Here is an 18,825-nt window from a genome sequence, read left to right as displayed (position 1 = left end):
AGACATGAACATTATTGAGCATGTCTGGGGTAAGATGGAGGCATTGAAGATGAATCCAAAGAATCTTGATGAACTCCGGGAGTCCTGCAAGAACGCTTTCTTTGCCATTCCAGATGACTTTATTAATCAGTGATTTGAGTCATTGCAGAGATGTATGGATGCAGTCCTCCAAGCTCATGATGGAGTCAGACACAATATTCATTCTGTTTCCACTGCAGCATGACTTTATATTCTATACTGGACATTATTTCTGTTCAGTGACAAGACTTTTGTATAAGAAAGGTCAGACCTTACTGTCCTAATGAAATAATTCAAAATCAAGACATGATCATATTTTATTTTGGTCAAATAAGCGTAATCTAGAGGACTTTGCCTTTCATATAAGCCACTTCTGATACCAAATGATCAACCAGAAGTCAAGTTATTATTAGCTGTTCCTAAAACTTGGATAGGCGACAAGACTTTTGTCAGGTAGTGTATGTATAGTATACATTTTACAAATAACATTAAAGGCAAAATACTAAAATTACGAAATATAAAGCTAAATAAATAAAATAAGTCAAATTTAAAATGTGAGCTGCAAATAAAAGCTACTTCAATATAATTTTTAATGTAAAGCATATAAAAAACACCAACACCACATTGCACAGCTTCAGAAGTCCTAGAAAACAGCGCATGAGTCATATGAACTTAAAGAGTTTAACAGACGATCCACCGTTCCACGAAAACAGCTCACAAGCACCTTCATTTGAAATGTCCTCCACAGACAAACAGCAGTGAGCTTTAAATGAACACGGGGGGTGGTGAGTAAATAATGAGCTATTCCTTTAAGCTGAAACAGTGGCCAGAGAGAGAGAGAGGGGATGCTTGAATACAGAGGAGTCTCTAACCCTTCTGTTTATTCGTTGCCATTCGGTCTGCGCGTGTGCTTTACTCCCATCGCTCCCTCCCTTTCCCATTGGCTGCTTCTTCCTTCACCCACACACACACACACATTGGCTCCGAGCTCAGACACCAGAGTTGACGTTCTTGAGCGGAGGTCGAGAGAGGGACAGATGGGATGCAAACACACTCCGGGAAAAAAGAAGCACACGACGCTCCGCGCAGCATTGACCGTCAACGCATGGGAGAGAAAAAAAGACCAGAGTAAAAACCAGTGACAGCCTGACTGAAAGAAAGAAGGAAGATGCAATGAGCCGGATGATATTAAGAAGGATGAGCGTCATTTCAGCTTCCTAAAAGCTCTGTTTGATTCTCTTCGCGAGCTGGAAGTTTGCTGGTGAGTAACTTTGACTTGTTTTTATTCTCTTTCGCAGTTTCTCCATGTTTTGGATGGTGCACGTGTGAAAGTCAAGCATGATACAACTGAATCCGAGCAGCTGTTTCTAGATCAAATGATGAGATTGCAGAAATGAGATGATAAAATGGTTAGTGCCACACACACACACACACACACACACACACACGCAGAGAGGGAGAGATAAACATATCAATACTTCAATGCTGACACTAAATACAGTGTAACAGATATATTCGGAGATCATTCGGATGAGGCGTTGCATGAAAGTCTGGTTGTTTTAAAGAAAACTGCTGTCCGCTTGGATTAAATTCACAAAAGCACTCCAGCCTGATTTCAAAGGACAGCGTGAGTCATTGTGTGTGTGTGTGTGTGTGTGTGTGTGTGTGTGTGTGTGTGTGTGTGTGTGTGTGTGTGTGTGTGTGTGTGTGATGAATAACAGAATGAAAGTGCAGAGCTGAGAACTGTAGAGGTCATTGCCGATTCACTACTGTATGGCAAAGCATTGTGGTGGTTGGTTTCGGTAAACAGATTTTAAGGGTTTAAGTGTAACATCAGACGTGTCAGAAATGCAAAGTGGTCTTATTTTGCGTGTAAATGGAAGGAAAAATTAAATTTTTGTGTCGTTTTACACTTAAAAGAATATTTTTGATGCTTGTTTAAAGTACTTGTTTATAATGAGCTGAATCAACACAATTCTTGAGGGTTTTTGTGTAATAATTTCATTGTTTTATGTTCAATCTACTTAAATTTGTAAAAATAATGACAGGTGCGTTAGCTTAATCGATTTGTGTTGAGACAAATTTAAGTAGATTGCATTTTTTTAAGTGTATGTGAGTTTGAAGCTGTGCTTTGCTTCATCTATATACAGTGCGGAGCATAAGTATTTTTATTAATTTCTCGTTGAATATGGCTATTAATATTTGATGTATTGAAACAAAACAGTTTTAATAAACGGTTATATCCATTAAAATAAGAGTTTGGTCAGCTAACATCTGTAGGAATAGAAATGTAATACATTTAAATACAAAACGAGGTATTTAAAAGAATATTTTTGATGCTTGTTCAAACTAATTTATATGAGCTGAATCAACACAATTCTTGAGGGTTTTTGTGTAATAATTTCATTGTTTTATGTTCAATCAACTTAAATTTGTTAAAACAATTATGCTAACTTAATGGATTTGTGTTGAGGCAACGTTAAGGAATTGTGTGGAACCCTGCATTTCTTACAGTGTATATGAGTTTGAAGCTGTATTTGCTTCATCTATACATAGTGCTCAGAATAAATAAGTATTTTTATTAATTTCTCAGTGAATATTCGTAGTCATTAATATTTGATGTATTTAAACAAAGCAGTTTTAATAAACGGTTATATCCATTAAAATAAGAGTTTGGTCAGCTAACATCTTTAGAAATAGAAATGTAATGCATTTAAATACAAAACAAGGTATTTAAAAGAATGTTTTTGATGCTTGTTTAAAGTACTTATTTATATGAGCTGAATCAACACCCTTGAAGGTTTTTTGGGAAGATAACTTAATTGTTTTGTTCAATCTGCTTAAATTTGTAAAAACAATTACAGGTACGTTAACTTAATCGATTTGTGTTAAGACAACGTTAAGGAATTGTGTGGAACCCTGCATTTTTTTTTAAGTGTGTGCGAGTTTGAAGCTGTACTTTGCTTCATCTAAATAGAGTGCGGAGCATAAGTATTTTTATTAATTTCTCGTTGAATATGGCTATTAATATTTGATGTATTGAAACAAAACAGTTTTAATAAACGGTTATATCCGTTAAAATAAGAGTTTGGTCAGCTAACATCTTCAGGAATAGAAATGTAATACATTTAAATACAAAACGAGGTATTTAAAAGAATATTTTTGATGCTTGTTCAAACTAATTATTTATAATGAGCTGAATCAACACAATTCTTGAGGGTTTTTGTGTAATAGTTTCATTGTTTTATGTTCAATCAACTTAAATTTGTAATAATAATTATGCTAACTTAATGGATTTGTGTTGAGGCAGCGTTAAGGAATTGTGTGGAACCCTGCATTTCTTACAGTGTATATGAGTTTGAAGCTGTATTTGCTTCATCTATACATAGTGCTCAGAATAAATAAGTATTTTTATTAATTTCTCAGTGAATATACGTAGTCATTAATATTTGATGCATTTAAACAAAACAGTTTTAATAAACGGTTATATCCATTAAAATAAGAGTTTGGTCAGCTAACATCTGTAGGAATAGAAATGTAATGCATTTAAAAACAAAACGAGGTATTTAAAAGAATGTTTTTGATGCTTGTTCAAACTTATTTATATGAGCTGAATCAACACAATTGAAGGTTTTTTGGGAGGATAACTTAATTGTTTTGTTCAATCTACTTAAATTTGTAAAAGCAATTACAGGTACGTTAACTTAATGGATTTGTGTTGAGACAACGTTAAGGAATTGTGTGGAACCCTGCATTTTTTTTAAGTGTATGTGAGTTTGAAGCTGTACTTTGCTTCATCTATATACAGTGTGCAGCATAAGTATTTTTATTAATTTCTCATTGAATATGGCTATTAATATTTGATGTATTTAAACAAAGCAGTTTTATTAAACGGTTATATCCATTAGTTTGGTCAGCTAACATCTTCAGGAATAGAAATGTAATACATTTAAATACAAAACGAGGTATTTCAAAGAATAGTTTTGATGCTTGTTCAAACTACTTATTTATATGAGCTGAATCAACACATTTGAAGTTTTTTTGGGAGGATAACTTAATTGTTTTATGTTCAATCAACTTAAATTTGTAAAAACTATTACAGGTATGTTAGCTTAATGGATTTGTGTTGAGGCAACGTTAAGGAATAGTGTGGAACCCTGCATTTCTTACAGCGTAAATGAGTTTGAAGCTGTGCTTTGCTTCATCTATATGCAGTGCTCAGAATAAATAAGCATTTTTATCAATTTCTCAGTGAATATAGCCATTAATGTACAATGCATTTAAGTTAAGCAGTTTTAAAAAACAGTTATTTCCATTAAAATAAGAGTTTGGTCAGCTGACATGTTTAGGAATAGAAATATAATACATATCTATTTAAAACAAGCTGTTTAAAAAAATACAAATGATTTTTTTTTAATTTTCTGTTGATTTTATTTAAGGTTTTCTCCCTACATATTACTCATTATTGGACTGTGATCTTATTTTTTTATTTTTATTTTTTTCAGTTAGCTCCAGTTTTGGCTTTGGTATAATCTAATTTTAAAGCACCCTATAGGTAATATTACTTTAATAGAGAGATATGTGTGGGGTGTGCTCATTTATGCTCATTAAAATTTTAAATATTACATGTTAAACATATCAACAAATACTGTTTATTAGCTGCATGTATGCATTAATTGGATCAAAAGTGACTGTTTCAATAAAAAAGGTCCTTTTTCAATAAAATGCTGTTCTTTGGTAACTTTCTAGTAATCAAATAAAAAAAGTCCTCCCTATTTTACCAGTACACTACCTTACAAATAGTCTTGTTGTCTATGCCAGTGGTAAGAGCAACAAATAATAACCTGACTTCTAGTTGATCACATCAGTTCCTAAAAGCAAAGAAGGTCAAGGTGCTCCAGGATTGGCCAGCCCAGTCACCAGAAATGAACATTAGTGAGCATGTCTGGGTTAAGATGGAGGCATTGAAGATGAATCCAAAGAATCTTGATGAACTTCGGGAGTCCTGCAAGAACGCTTTCTTTGCCATTCCAGATGACTTTATTAATCAGTGATTTGAGTCATTGCAGAGATGGATGGATGCAGTCCTCCAAGCTCATGATGGAGTCAGACACAATATTCATTCTGTTTCCACTGCAGCATGACTTTATATTCTATACTGGACATTATTTCTATTAAGTGACAAGACTTTTGCCTAAGAAAGGTCAGACCTTACTGTCCTAATGAAATCATTAACAATCAAGACATGATCATATTTTATTTTGGTCAAATAAGTGTAATCTAGAGGCCTTTGTCTTTCATAAAAAGATCAACTAGAAGTCAAGTTATTATTTGTTGTCCCTGAAACTTGCATAAGCGACAAGACTTTTGTCAGGTAGTGAATATTAGCATACTGAATGATTTCTGAAGGAGCTGGAACAATGAAGCTGAAAATTGTATGTAATGTTTTTTAATCACAGGAATAAATTCTATTTATTTTTATTTGTAATAAAAATGGCTATGTTAAACTGTGTAAACTCTTCACTAAAATTCTACTCAATTGAATGCACCCTAGGTGAATATGAGATTTCTTTTAAAACCATGATCAAATTTTACAGACCCCAAACTCTCGCCTATGTGTTTTTTCCCCCATAGAAAACTTGTTCAGTTGTTTTTTCCACAGTTATTAAATTTATTGCTAAAAGCAATGATCGTTGCTTTTGTTCGAACGGAAAAGGTTAGATCAGTTGCTGTTCTATCAATTAACCTGCGCTGCAAAATCACTTACATCAGATGCCAGTCAGAGACTATAAGTTGTGATTTTTAGTATAAAAACAGCAGTAAGAGGATATTTTTATGTTGTGGATTTAACAAGTTGCATTATATAAAAAAGAAGTTATTCTGAGATAATTCTATTATGAATTGATTATAAAAGTGGTGTGTTATAACAGAATAGAGTTAGCTGGCTGGAGGGGAGAGGTTAAAAAACCATGATGTCATCTTTTTGCTACTTCATGTGCAACACTATAAGCTGCTACTTTTACAATAAAAAAACAGCAGCAAAGAAAGAGTGTAATTTTTTTATGTTGCTGTTTTAATTCATGCATTACATATAAAAGTTTAACTAATTGTTCTGTTGGAAATTGATTTAAAAAATGGGTGTGATTGAGGGTGGCACGGTGGCTCAGTGATTATCACTGTTGCCTCACAGCAAGAAGATCATTGGTCTGAGGCCCATCTGGCTCAGTGTGCATTTCTGTGTGGAGTTTGCATCTTCTCCTCATGTTGGTGTGGGTTTCCTCCGGGTGCTCCGGTTTCCTCAACAGTCCAAAGACATGCTTTTTTCAAATAAGAAAACTAGCGAAAATAAAGAAGTGTATACCAAAACTACAGTTTGACACTGTGATCCATGCTTTTGTGACCACTAGGTTAGATTACTGTAATGCTCTGAATGTGGGGAATAGCAGGTCAGCTATTGCCTGTTTGCCAATGGTGCAAAATGCTGCATGCCTGTTAACTGGTACTCTCAAATATAACCACATTTCTCCAGTGTTAGCTTCGCTTCATTGGTTGCCAGTGCATTTTAGAATACAGTTTAAGATTCTCTTATTTGTTTTTAAATCTCTTCATGGTCTTACCCCACCTTATATCTCCGAGCTGATACACCTCTATAAGCCCACTCGTTTTTTCAGGTGAGCTGATCAGCTTCTCCTGATTGTGCCAAAAACAAAGTGTAAGCTTAGAGGGGATTGTGCTTTCGCTGTGGCGGGTCCTAGACTTTGGAATGATTTGCCTCTGCCCATTAGACAGACCTCTTCCATGTTCTCATCTAAATCAGCTCTTAAAACTCATTTGTTTTTGTTGCCACACGTGATCTTAATACCTGGTTATTTTAATTTATGTGCCTTTTTAGGTAGTTCAGCTATATTTTATCATTCGTTTTATGTATTTTATAGACCATTATTTGATTTTGTTGTGCATTTTCTATACAGCGCTTTGGCTCACTTCTGTGTTCGTAAAGTGCTCTGTAAATAAAGTTTGACTTGATGCACTATGAGTGAATATATTGAATTGAATAAATTGTCTGTACTGTATGTGTGAAAGTGTATGTGTGTTGGCTGGAAGAGCATCCGCTACATAAAACATATGCTGGAATAGTTGGCGGTTCATTCCGCTGTGGTGACCTCTGAAATAGAGACTACGCCGAAAGAAAATGAATGAATGAATGAATGAATGAGTCAGCTGATTGGAGAGGGAGTGGTTGAAGAACTACACTGTAAAAAAATTCTTGTTGTCTTGATTTTTAGTTGAATTAAATTAATGTTTCTAATCATCTCAACTTACATAAGTCAGACTGACTAAAAATATTACCTTAAACTTGGTATCACTTAAAAAAAAAAGTTTATACCTGAATCACTTTACAGTTAAACAAGTTAAAGCAACATTAAAAAAATATATTTATAATATATTTATATATATATATATATATATATATATATATATATATATATATATATATATATATATTTATTTATTATTTATTTATTTATTTATTTATGGTATATATTTTTACGGTATATGATGTTATCCATTTGTACTGTCATTTACATCACAGACCTTTTTCGAAGCATTACGAAATGAATTGATGCTGACTATATTTAATATTGCATGCTCGTCTGCTTCCTGCGCAGAATGCGTAAGCAGCACTGAGGTTGTTCTCCATTAAGGCGGTGTAATGCGTGTTCTGTCAGACAACGTTTGTGTCACTCATTCACTTTCCGTCACTCCTGCTCCGCATTCATTTCCATCTCGCCGTCGAGTTGCTTTCTGCAGGAGATCATATCACATCAGCGCTACGGATGCACTTCTGGCTCCAAACCAGACACTTCACCTTCCTTATCCTCCTTTAAACCTTCCCTGATTATGTCTTCTTTCTCTATCTCTCTCTTTCACTTCATTTCATCTCCTCTCCACTTCTAAACTAACAAAAATACTTATTGTAGCTCAGCAGTAAAAGGTTAAATAACGAAAGTTATAAAATCAATACAATTTTGTCTTTTTTAAAAATGGTAAACATCTGGTATTTTTTTAAAGATTTTTTTTTTTAAACTAGGCATAGACCGGTATCCGCTTAAGTGATGACGTATGGAATACTGTTTCCGGGTCCAAGCCGCCACTCATTTGAACTGAGAAAATATTCGTTTATGATCACTTTTTATTCATATCCCACATTAAAGTGAATTGTATATAAAATCATGGTGTACATAAAAAAAAATCTCTGTTAAAAACTTGGTATTTGTGATGCTGCAAGTTCAATTTATAAAAAATTCCACTTTCTGGCCATCGGATATTAGGCATGGACATGTAATATTTTCTAAAATCACAGTCGCAATATACATCGCTTTGTAAACGTTTATTACCATTTGATGAGTCTCCCCATACAGGTTAATAGAGCGCTTGGACCCGGAAGCTGCTTCACGTGAGATCACACTTAACAAGCATATAAGATTCTGAAGGTATGATAACCCTTTGGATAAAACCAGGGCTTAATTTCCACCTCATTTTACCGATCCCCCTCCTCACCCATCCGCTGTTCACTTTCACTTTGTTCTGCGACTCCCCAACTCTCTTCACTTTCATCCGCGACAGCCAACCCCCACCCCGTCTCTTAACTTACACCCCTACGCTATCCAACGCCCTGCTATAACCCCACCCCCCACCACCCACCACCCGCTCTCCACTTTCATGCGCGAGACATGTTCATCCTTGGGTAGCATGCCAGATCCGTTACCCCGATCTGTTCCGGGAACTCGCGATTCACAAATTAAGCACTGGATAAAATCATACGCTAGATATCGCATACGGAGCCTGAGCATGCGTCAATAGCGCTGCCACATTTGTACAGTGCTCCCTGGACAAAAGTCATTAAACTGCACTAGTCAAGACTAAAGCCAGTGTGAAAATGCTGGACTTAAGCGCTGTGTACGGGTGTAGTAACAAGCAAACAAAGAAATCATTTCATAGGTAAGATTTAGTTTTTTGAGTTTTTGTCTTTGCAACTTTTGTGCTAAACAAGTAACGTTATTGATGTTATTAAACTTGTATTATTGTCAGCTAAGTGAACGAGTTGTTCATAACTGAGATTCATTCACAAATGAATCGCTTTCTCCATTGCAAAGCAGGAGAGGGGGTGTGTTTCAGGACATGGATTAGATCAAGTTTAACATGGAGGGAGGATAATACATTTCCATGCACACAAACACACGCTCTTTGTTGGCAATGCCCTTGCGATCACTTATCCATCGATGAAGAAAAGTGATGTACAATTATAATTTTCATAATTTAACAACCTATTTGCATACTGACCACCGGGAAAACTCCTGATCATATATATATATATATATATATATATATATATATATATATATATATATATATATATATATATATATATATATATATTAGGGCTGCACGATTCTGGCAAAAATGTGAATCACGATTTTTTTCTCACGATTCTGTAAATGTAAAATAAAGGTTAGTATGATAAGCCTATTATTATTGTTATTCTCAAACATATGGTAAAACAGCAATAATAATATTAGGCCTGTGTGTAGCTCTACTGTTGCTTAAATGCTAAATTGTGTATAGTCATTATGGTGGACTTGAACAGACTTTCAAAATGTCCTGTTTGTTAATTCACAGTAAAATGATGACATCAGAATTTAACTATTCATAATTATAAAGTTGATTTATTCTGTTTAAGACATGTGCTTGTCATCTGTTATTGACAACATTATTAGCCCATTTGTTTTCACTGGTAAAATTAGAATTTTGTCATTATCAGATTCCTTCTTGCATTATATTCAACATTATATATATATAGGCTAGGGTTGTTATACTGACACTAAACATTTATTTTCATCCACAACAGTTTGTGTTCGCTATGAAAGAAAAAACATGTCAAATGCTTGTCGTAATCATAACTGTAATATGCGATATGATCATTTAAATGATGCGCACAGGTTTCACTTTCACTTCCGAGTGCGGCTCATGGCTGCTGTCACTTTGAGAAAAACACACATGCATGCAAATCAAACCTCCCGCACGACCCTCTAACAATCACTCTGTGCAACAAACTGAACGTGATTCACAACTGTATTACCTGTTATTCACAGCCTATCCAGCTTCTGTTCACTAAAGTAGGTGTCATAGACGGGCACGCGTGCATTCTCGGAAGCAAACAACTGGCGGTCAGCTCACGTGTGATTTCGTGGTCGCGAATACATCATTACATGAAGACAGAAATGACATTTCTGGTCGAATTATACCTTATAAATACAGCATGTGACAGTTTTAACGCCATTTGAAGCTGTTAGTGTTGCTGTGAAGACTTGTGTGACTGCATTGCTTCTCTCTTGACCTTGAAAATATAATTGGCTGAATCGTAGAAAAAGCTGAAGATCGTGTGTAGGGTCGAATCGAGATCGTGATCTTTTTTCGATTAATCGTACAGCCCTACTATATATGTTTACATATGGCTCTGGATGGCCAGTTCTCCACTGCACCTTGGTCTCGCATTCATTTCAAAGGAGCGCTACCCTGTACTAAAATGGCGGCTCTATTGACGCAATTCTTCCAATAGACAACAAAAGCGTAGGCAGCATCTAATATAAATATATATGGGATAAATCTATCACGGTTTTATGATATGACGATATTGTGACTACTGCACTAAAATATAGGTTTTTACACTCTTCTTCTGAATGAGATCTGGAGCTGATAGTTTAGAGTTGATTATGGTCATTTTTAAGCGAGGCTCTTAGTAATTAGCCAGCTGGGCTCTGCATGTTCTTGATGGAGGTCCATTGGGTGGAACTGGCATGGTTTTAGGACGTGCCAAATGAAGCATTTGGGAAGAGTATGTTCATCTAATCCCACCAATCAAAACATTAAGGGCACGTGAATAATTGTTGACCCAAACGGCCAGGGTTTGGATGGTTACTGTGGTTCAGTTAACCCTTCTGGTGGATTACACATGCAATTATACATTCATGCTAAATCGTTTTTATTATTCATTGTTTTCATCTTGAGGTAGAACAAATATTTAAATGATGTACACTGCAATAAAGTTATTCTCCAATATTTCTGTATTTTGTGTGTAGAATATAGAATATCTGAACATTCATTCATTTATTCATTCAATTTCTTCCGCTTTTCCGGGGCCGTGTCATGGGGCAGCAGTCTTACCTCTCCATAGACACTATCTCTAGGTTCTTTGGGGGGGATCCCGAGGCGTTCTCAGGCCAGCTGACAGACAAGCCTTTTCTGGGTCTTGCCAGAGGCCTCCTCCCGGTGGGAGATGCCTGGAACACCTCCCTAGGTAGGCGTTCAGGAGGTATCCGAAACAGATGCCCGAGCCTGAAGGACCAGCGGCTCTACTCCGAGCTCCTCTCGGGTGACAGAGCTCCTCACCCTCTCTGTAAGGGTGCATCCTGCCACCCTGCAAAAGTTGCTTGTATCCGAGATCTTGTCCTTTCGGTCATGACCCAAAGCTTATGACCATAGGTGAGAGTAAGAACGTAGATTGACCGGTAAATCAAGAGCCTTGCCTTTCAACTCAGTTCCTTCTTTACCACAACAAACCGATACATCAACCGCATTACTGCTGCCTCTCCACCAATCCGCCTGTCAAGCTCATGTTCCATCTTTCCCTCACTTGTGAACAAAACCCCAAGATACTTGAACTCCTTCACCTGGGGTAAACATTTTCCTCCAACCTGGAGTTGGCAAACCACCTTTTTCCAGTGGAGCACAATAGACTGAGTCTGAGATGCTGATTCTCATCCCAGCCACATCAAATTTACCTTCAGAAAACCGGACATAATTTCTTAAATTCTTTGATCTATAATCAATTATTTATTTTTTATTATTTTAATAAAGTTATTAATTGATTTTTTTGTGTGTTTTTTGCAAACATTACAGTGAAATTGTTCTTAAAATGTGAATTAAAGTAAAAACCACTTCTTTTTTTTTTTTTTTAGCACAAGCCTTAATATCGTACACAGTTTTGCAAAGTAATATATGTCTTTGCTTTTCAGTAAAAGCATAAAAGTAAAAAGTAAAATTACTCAATATTAAAGATTCTCTCTTTAAAGTCATTTAAAAAAGTACAAAAAAGTAACATACACTACCTGACAAAAGTCTTGTCGCCTATCCAAGTTTTAGGAACAACAAATAATAACTTGACTTCTAGTTGATCATTTGGTATCAGAAGTGGCTTATATGAAAGGCAAAGGCCTCTAGATTACGCTTATTTTACCAAAATAGAATTGATTTATTCTGTTTAAGACATGTGCTTGTCATCTGTTATTGACAACATTATTAGACCATTTGTTTTCACTGGTAAAATTAGAATTTTGTCATTATCAGATTCCTTCTTGCATTATATTTAACATTATATATAGGCTAGGGTTGTTACACTGTTAACATTTATTTTCATCCACAACAGTTTGAGTTCGCTATGAAAGAAAAAACATGTCAAATTCTTGTCTCTAAAATGCGATATGATCATTTAAATGATGCGCGCACAGGTTTCACATTCACTTCCGAGTGCGGCTCATGGCTGCTGTCACTGGGAGAAAAAACACATACATGCAAATCAAACCTCCCGCACGACCCTCAAACGATCACTCTGTGAAACAAACTGAACGTTATTTACAACTTTATTACCTGTTATTCAGAGCCTATGCAGCTTCTGTTCACTAAAGTAGGTGTCATAGACAGGCACGCGTGCATTCTTGGAAGCAAACAACTGGCGGGCAGCTCACGTGTGATTTCGTGGCCGCGAATACATCATTACATGAAGACAGAAATGACATTTCTGGGTGAATTATACCTTATAAATACAGTATGTGACACTTTAACGTCATTTGAAGCTGTTAGTGTTGCTGTGAAGACTTGTGTGACTGCATTGCTTCTCTCTTGACCTTGAAAATATAATTGGCTGAATCATAGAAAAAGCAGAATAAAGATCTTGTGTAGGGTCGAATCGAGATTGTGATCTTTTTTCGATTAATCGTGCAGCCCTAGTATATATGTTTACATATGGCTCTGGATGGCCAGTTCTCCACTGCACCTTGGTCTCGCATTCATTTCAAAGGAGCGCTACCCTGTACTAAAATGGCGGCTCTATTGACGCATTCCTTCCAATAGACAACAAAAGCGTAGGCAGCATCTAATATAAATATCTATGGGTTAAATCTATCACGGTTTCATGATATGACGGTATTGTGACTACTGCTCTGAAATATGGGTTTTTACACTCTTCTTCTGAATGAGATCTGGAGCTGATAGTTTAGAGTTGATTATGGTCATTTTTAAGCGAGGCTCTTAGTAATTAGCCAGCTGGGCTCTGCATGTTCTTGATGGAGGTCCATTGGGTGGAACTGCCATGGTTTTAGGACGTGCCAAATGAAGCATTTGGGAAGAGTATGTTCATCTAATCCCACCAATCAAAACATTAAGGCCACGTGAATAATTGTTGACCCAAACGGCCACGGTTTGGATGGTTACTGTGTTTCAGTTAACCCTTCTGGTGGATTACACATGCAATTATACAGTCATGCTAAATCGTTTTTTATTATTCATTGTTTTCATCTTGAGGTAGAACAAATATTTAAATGATGTGCACTGCAATAAAGTTATTCTCCAATATTTCTGTATTTTGTGTGTAGAATATAGAATATTTGAACATTCATTCATTTATTCATTCAATTTCTTCCGCTTTTCCGGGGCCGTGTCATGGGGCAGCAGTCTTACCTCTCCATAGACACTATCTCTAGGTTCTTAGGGGGGGATCCCGAGGCGTTCTCAGGCCAGCTGACAGACGAGCCTTTTCTGGGTTTTTCCAGAGGCCTCCACCCGGTGGGAGATGTCTGGAACACCTCCCTAGGTTCAGGAGGCATCCGAAACAGATGCTCGAGCTTGAAGTGCAGCGGCTCTACTCCGAGCTCCTCTCGGGTGACAGAGCTCCTCACCCTCTCTGTAAGGGTGCATCCTGCCACCCTGCAAAAGTATCTCGTTTCGGCTGCTTGTATCCGAGATCTTGTCCTTTCAGTCATGACCCAAAGCTTATGACCATAGGTGAGAGTAAGAACGTAGATTGATCGGTAAATCGAGAGCTTTGCCTTTCGGCTCAGCTCCTTCTTTACCACAACGGACCGATACATCAACCGCATTACTGCTGCCTCTCCACCAATCCACCTGTCAAGCTCATGTTCCATCTTTCCCTCACTTGTGAACAAAACCCCAAGATACTTGAACTCCTTCACCTGGGGTAAACATTTCCCTCCAACCTGGAGTTGGCAAACCACCTTTTTCCAGTGGAGCACAATAGACTGAGACTGAGATGCTGATTCTCATCCCAGCCACATCAAATTTACCTTCAGAAAACCGGACATAATTTCTTAAATTCTTTGATCTATAATCAATTATTTATTTTTTATTATTTTAATAAAGTTATTAATTGATTTTTTTTGTGTGTTTTTTGCAAACATTACAGTGAAATTGTTCTTAAAATGTGAATTAAAGTAAAAACCACTTCTTTTTTTTTTTAGCACAAGCCTTAATATCGTACACAGTTTTGCAAAGTAATATATGTCTTTGCTTTTCAGTAAAAGCATAAAAGTAAAAAGTAAAATTACTCAATATTAAAGATTCTCTCTTTAAAGTCATTTAAAAAAGTACAAAAAAGTAACATACACTACCTGACAAAAGTCTTGTCGCCTATCCAAGTTTTAGGAACAACAAATAATAACTTGACTTCTAGTTGATCATTTGGTATCAGAAGTGGCTTATATGAAAGGCAAAGGCCTCTAGATTACGCTTATTTTACCAAAATAAAATATGATCATGTCTTGATTTTGAATTATTTCATTAGGACCGTAAGGTCTACTTAAAGTCTTGTCACTTAACAGAAATAATGTCCAGTATAGAATATAAAGTCATGCTGCAGTGGAAACAGAATGAATATTGTGTCTGACTCCATCATGAGCTTGGAGGACTGCATCCATACATCTCTGCAATGACTCAAATCACTCATTAATAAAGTCATCTGGAATGGCAAAGAAAGCGTTCTTGCAGGACTCCCAGAGTTCATCAAGATTCTTTGGATTCATATTCAATGCCTCCTCCATCTTACCCCAGACATGCTCAATAATGTTCATTTCTGGTGACTGGGCTGGCCCGTTCTGGAGCACCTTGACCTTCTTTGCTTTCAGGAACTTTGATGTGGAGGCTGAAGTATGAGAAGGAGCGCTATCCTGCTGGAGAATTTGCCCTCTCCTGTGGTTTGTAATGTAATGGGCAGCATAAATGTCTTGATACCTCAGGCTGTTGATGTTGCCATCCACTCTGCAGATCTCTTGCACGCCCCCATACTGAATGGAACCCCAAACCATGATTTTTCCTTGACTGAACTTGACTGATTTCTGTGAGATTCTTGGGTCTATGTGGGTTCCAGTAGGTCTTCTGCAGTATTTGTGATGATTGGGATGCAGCTCAACAGATGATTCATAAGAAAAACCAACCTTCTGCCGCTTTTCCAAATGATCAACTAAAAGTCAAGTTATTATTTGCTGCTCTTACAACTGAAATCGATGACAAGACTTTAACCTATTATAATAGGTTATAATAAAATAATATAAAATAAATAATATTTTTCCCAAGTAATGTGTATAGGCACTTTTAAAGAGACAGGTCACCCAAAAATGAAAATGGTCATCATTTACTCTCAATTCACTTGTTTAAAATATCTTCTTTTGTGTTCAACAGTAGAAAGAAACCTGAGGTAGAGTATAAAAAGGGAGTAATCTTTGGGTGAACTATCCTTTTAACTGAAACCATATGCATGCAAATACACACACTTAAAGAGCATGCGTTTTTTGTATATGTGCATATTTGTAAATGCAGAGTTTTGTTTGTTTCAGGCTTAGTCACAGTCAAATGTGCAATTGAAATGTCCATCTGGAGTTTGTTAACCGGCCTTTCTCCTTGCTTTATCTCAAACGGATGGCACTGTTATTGTGACATAGACCCGATCATTTAGCCGAGCAGTGCATCCTCAATTACTCACGCATGATATTTTTGTCCTTAAATCTGTAATGCCACTGAGTGACAGCTCCTGTTCGCACATGCACATCCTTCGCTTTCATCTGGAAAACTCTGATGTTTCCTGGCGGATGTTAGAGCGGTGCTTTCATCAGGCTTGTGATTGAGAGCTTGTTAAATGGCTGCATTTTTGATGTTTGTCCACAAAACGCACCTGAAATCAAATGAATGGCTTTTTGGATGAAGTGCTTTTTTTTTTACGTCGTCTCATTGGTGCGTTCATGCATACTGCAGCTCATTTCAAGCAACAGAATGCTAGTGCAAGAATTGTAGATTTTTTTAGATTGTAGATTGTATTTTATTTATTTTTTTAAGGCGTTTTGGATTTGGAGAGCTTGTCAGGCTGTGCGACTGGGTATTGCTGGGCAGTGTTGTTTTAGTGTTAGTTCACCACTGTTATATTATTTATTAGCACTTTGAATAGGAATGCACAGATTTTTTTTGAATGGAAAAGAAAAATAATACTGTTAAACATTGTTTTAGTAATGGCTGTATAAAATAGTATAAAATTAAAATTGTTTGATATAAAAAATTTTATGAGTTTTTGGTGTTTAGATAAAAATTCAGATATATATATTAGAATTTTTATTAACACCAAAAATTAATAAATTTTGTTTATATTAAACAATTTTAATTTATATATATATATATATATATATATATATATATATATATATATATATATATATATATATATATACATACAGTTGAAGTCAGAATTATTAGCCCCCTTTGAGGTTTTTTTTTTTTTTTTACAGTATGTCTGATAATATTTTTTCTTCTGGAGAAAGTCTTATTTGTTTTATTTCGGCTAGGATAAAAATAGTTTCAAATTTTGTAAAAACCATTTTAAGGTCAAAATTATTAGCCCCTTTAAGCTATATATTTTTTCAAGAGTCTACAGAACAAACCATCATTATACAATAACTTGATAACTTGCCTAATTACTCAATCCTGCCTAGTTAACCTAATTAACCTAGTTAAGCCTTTAAATGTCACTTTAAGCTGTATGGAAGTGTCTTGAAAAATATCTAGTCAAATATTATTTACTGTCATCATGGCAAAGATAAAATAAATCGTTTATTATTGAGTTATTAAAACTATTATGTTTAGAAATGTGTTGAATGAATCTAATCTTGTTTAAACAGAAATTGGGGAAAAAATAAACACGGGGGCTGATAATTCAGGGGGGGCTAATAATTCTGATTTCAACTGTGTGTGTGTATGTGTGTGTGTGTATATATGTGTGTGTATATATATATATATATATATATATATATATATATATATATATATATATATATATATATATATATATAGATAGATAGATAGATAGATAGATAGATAGATAGATAGATAGATATAGATATATAGATATATAGATATATAGATATATAGATATATAGATATATAGATATAGATATATAGAAATATAGATAGATAGATTTATTTATAATTTATTTATGTGTAATTTTTATGTAAAGTTGTTTTAGTACATTTAATTAAAAATTTTTTTGGTTAATATTTATTTCTTTTCAATGTTATACAATCTTTATATATATATATTGTTTTCATTTTAAAATGGTAAACATGTAATATATTTCAAAGATTTAAAAAAAATGCATTTCTTTTATTCATTGGCCACATTCTTACAGATTCTGTACCGAAAATGCTGGCTCAAGTCTTTTCAGTAGAGAAAACATCCCATTGATCAATGAGATGTGCTAAATTCTCCATCTTCATTCCAGTCTGACAACAGCAGCACTCCTATAAAATGTCCATTTCCTGTGAATGAACCCTTGAGATGACCACGACAAACAGCCATGAGACAATATCACGCATCACTAGTTTAACATCATGAAAAGCGGGCCAAATTCTGATTCAACCAGGCAGTGTTTATGGATTATGTAACTTCATGCGTTTGCTAACATGCCATGACATCGCACATTAATACACAAGCGGCGAACTGCACTGGGCCAGAAGAAATAGCTTGTGCATTTCCTCATAAACATTATTGCTTTAAATTGTCATTTGGGGAATTTGACTACAGTAATGCCGTTTCGTTGGGATTTATTAGTTTATCAATCATGCAGTGGTGCAAAAACTCGGCTTTCTGACAGCCAATCCTTAGCGACTGCAAATCAGCAGCGTTTCTGTTAGCTCAATTGTGAACACGTCCTGTATTTTGTTGCTTTTAAGAAGTTCAACATCACATTAACATTGCATTACTCATTAGGGGTGCAACAATACACGAATCTCACGGTTCGTGGTTTTCCTATAGTTCAGTTTATGATATGTTCACTACAAAAAAGCACTGTCAAATAAAGGAAGAGAAATAAAATCTACAAGCAACTACAATACAGTATAGTAAAAATAATAGGTAACACTCCGTTTAAAATTTGTACAGGTCCCCTAAAACAGTTAAGCAGTTGAGTTTTATCATTTTTTAATCCATTCAGCAGATCTCCGGGTCTGGCAGGAGCACTTTAGCTTAGCTTAGCATAGATCATTGAATCAGATTGGACCATTAGCAACTATAATCTCATTCCAGGCTAGAAAATAGCAAATTGGCATTTTCTGTCAGCCTTGGCACACGATGTAACTACAGAAGAGTCTAGCTCTAAATAGGAAAGTCATCAACTTTTTGGTCACTTTAGAGTA

The 18,825-nt window shown here is 35.5% G+C and overlaps 1 protein-coding gene across 3 annotated transcripts in view; it reads left to right on the top strand.

The window, feature by feature from the left end:
- The first annotated feature begins 980 nt into the window (after positions 1-980).
- LOC130228825 (mucin-2) overlaps positions 981-18,825 on the top strand; it is a 261,167-nt gene continuing 243,322 nt past the window's right edge. For 2 of the 3 annotated variants that reach the window (XM_056457293.1, XM_056457291.1), the window contains exon 1: positions 981-1,279. The gene's annotated coding sequence lies outside the window, so the exon portion shown is untranslated. Of the gene's footprint in view, positions 1,280-1,327; positions 1,428-18,825 lie in introns of those variants that run through there. The other variant, XM_056457292.1, reaches the window with a different exon arrangement.

This window comes from Danio aesculapii, chromosome 5 (genome assembly GCF_903798145.1).
Source record: "Danio aesculapii chromosome 5, fDanAes4.1, whole genome shotgun sequence".
Taxonomy (NCBI): domain Eukaryota; kingdom Metazoa; phylum Chordata; class Actinopteri; order Cypriniformes; family Danionidae; genus Danio; species Danio aesculapii.
The sequence above is the reverse complement of the archived record's forward strand: the minus strand, read 5'-3'. Positions and strand labels throughout refer to the sequence as shown.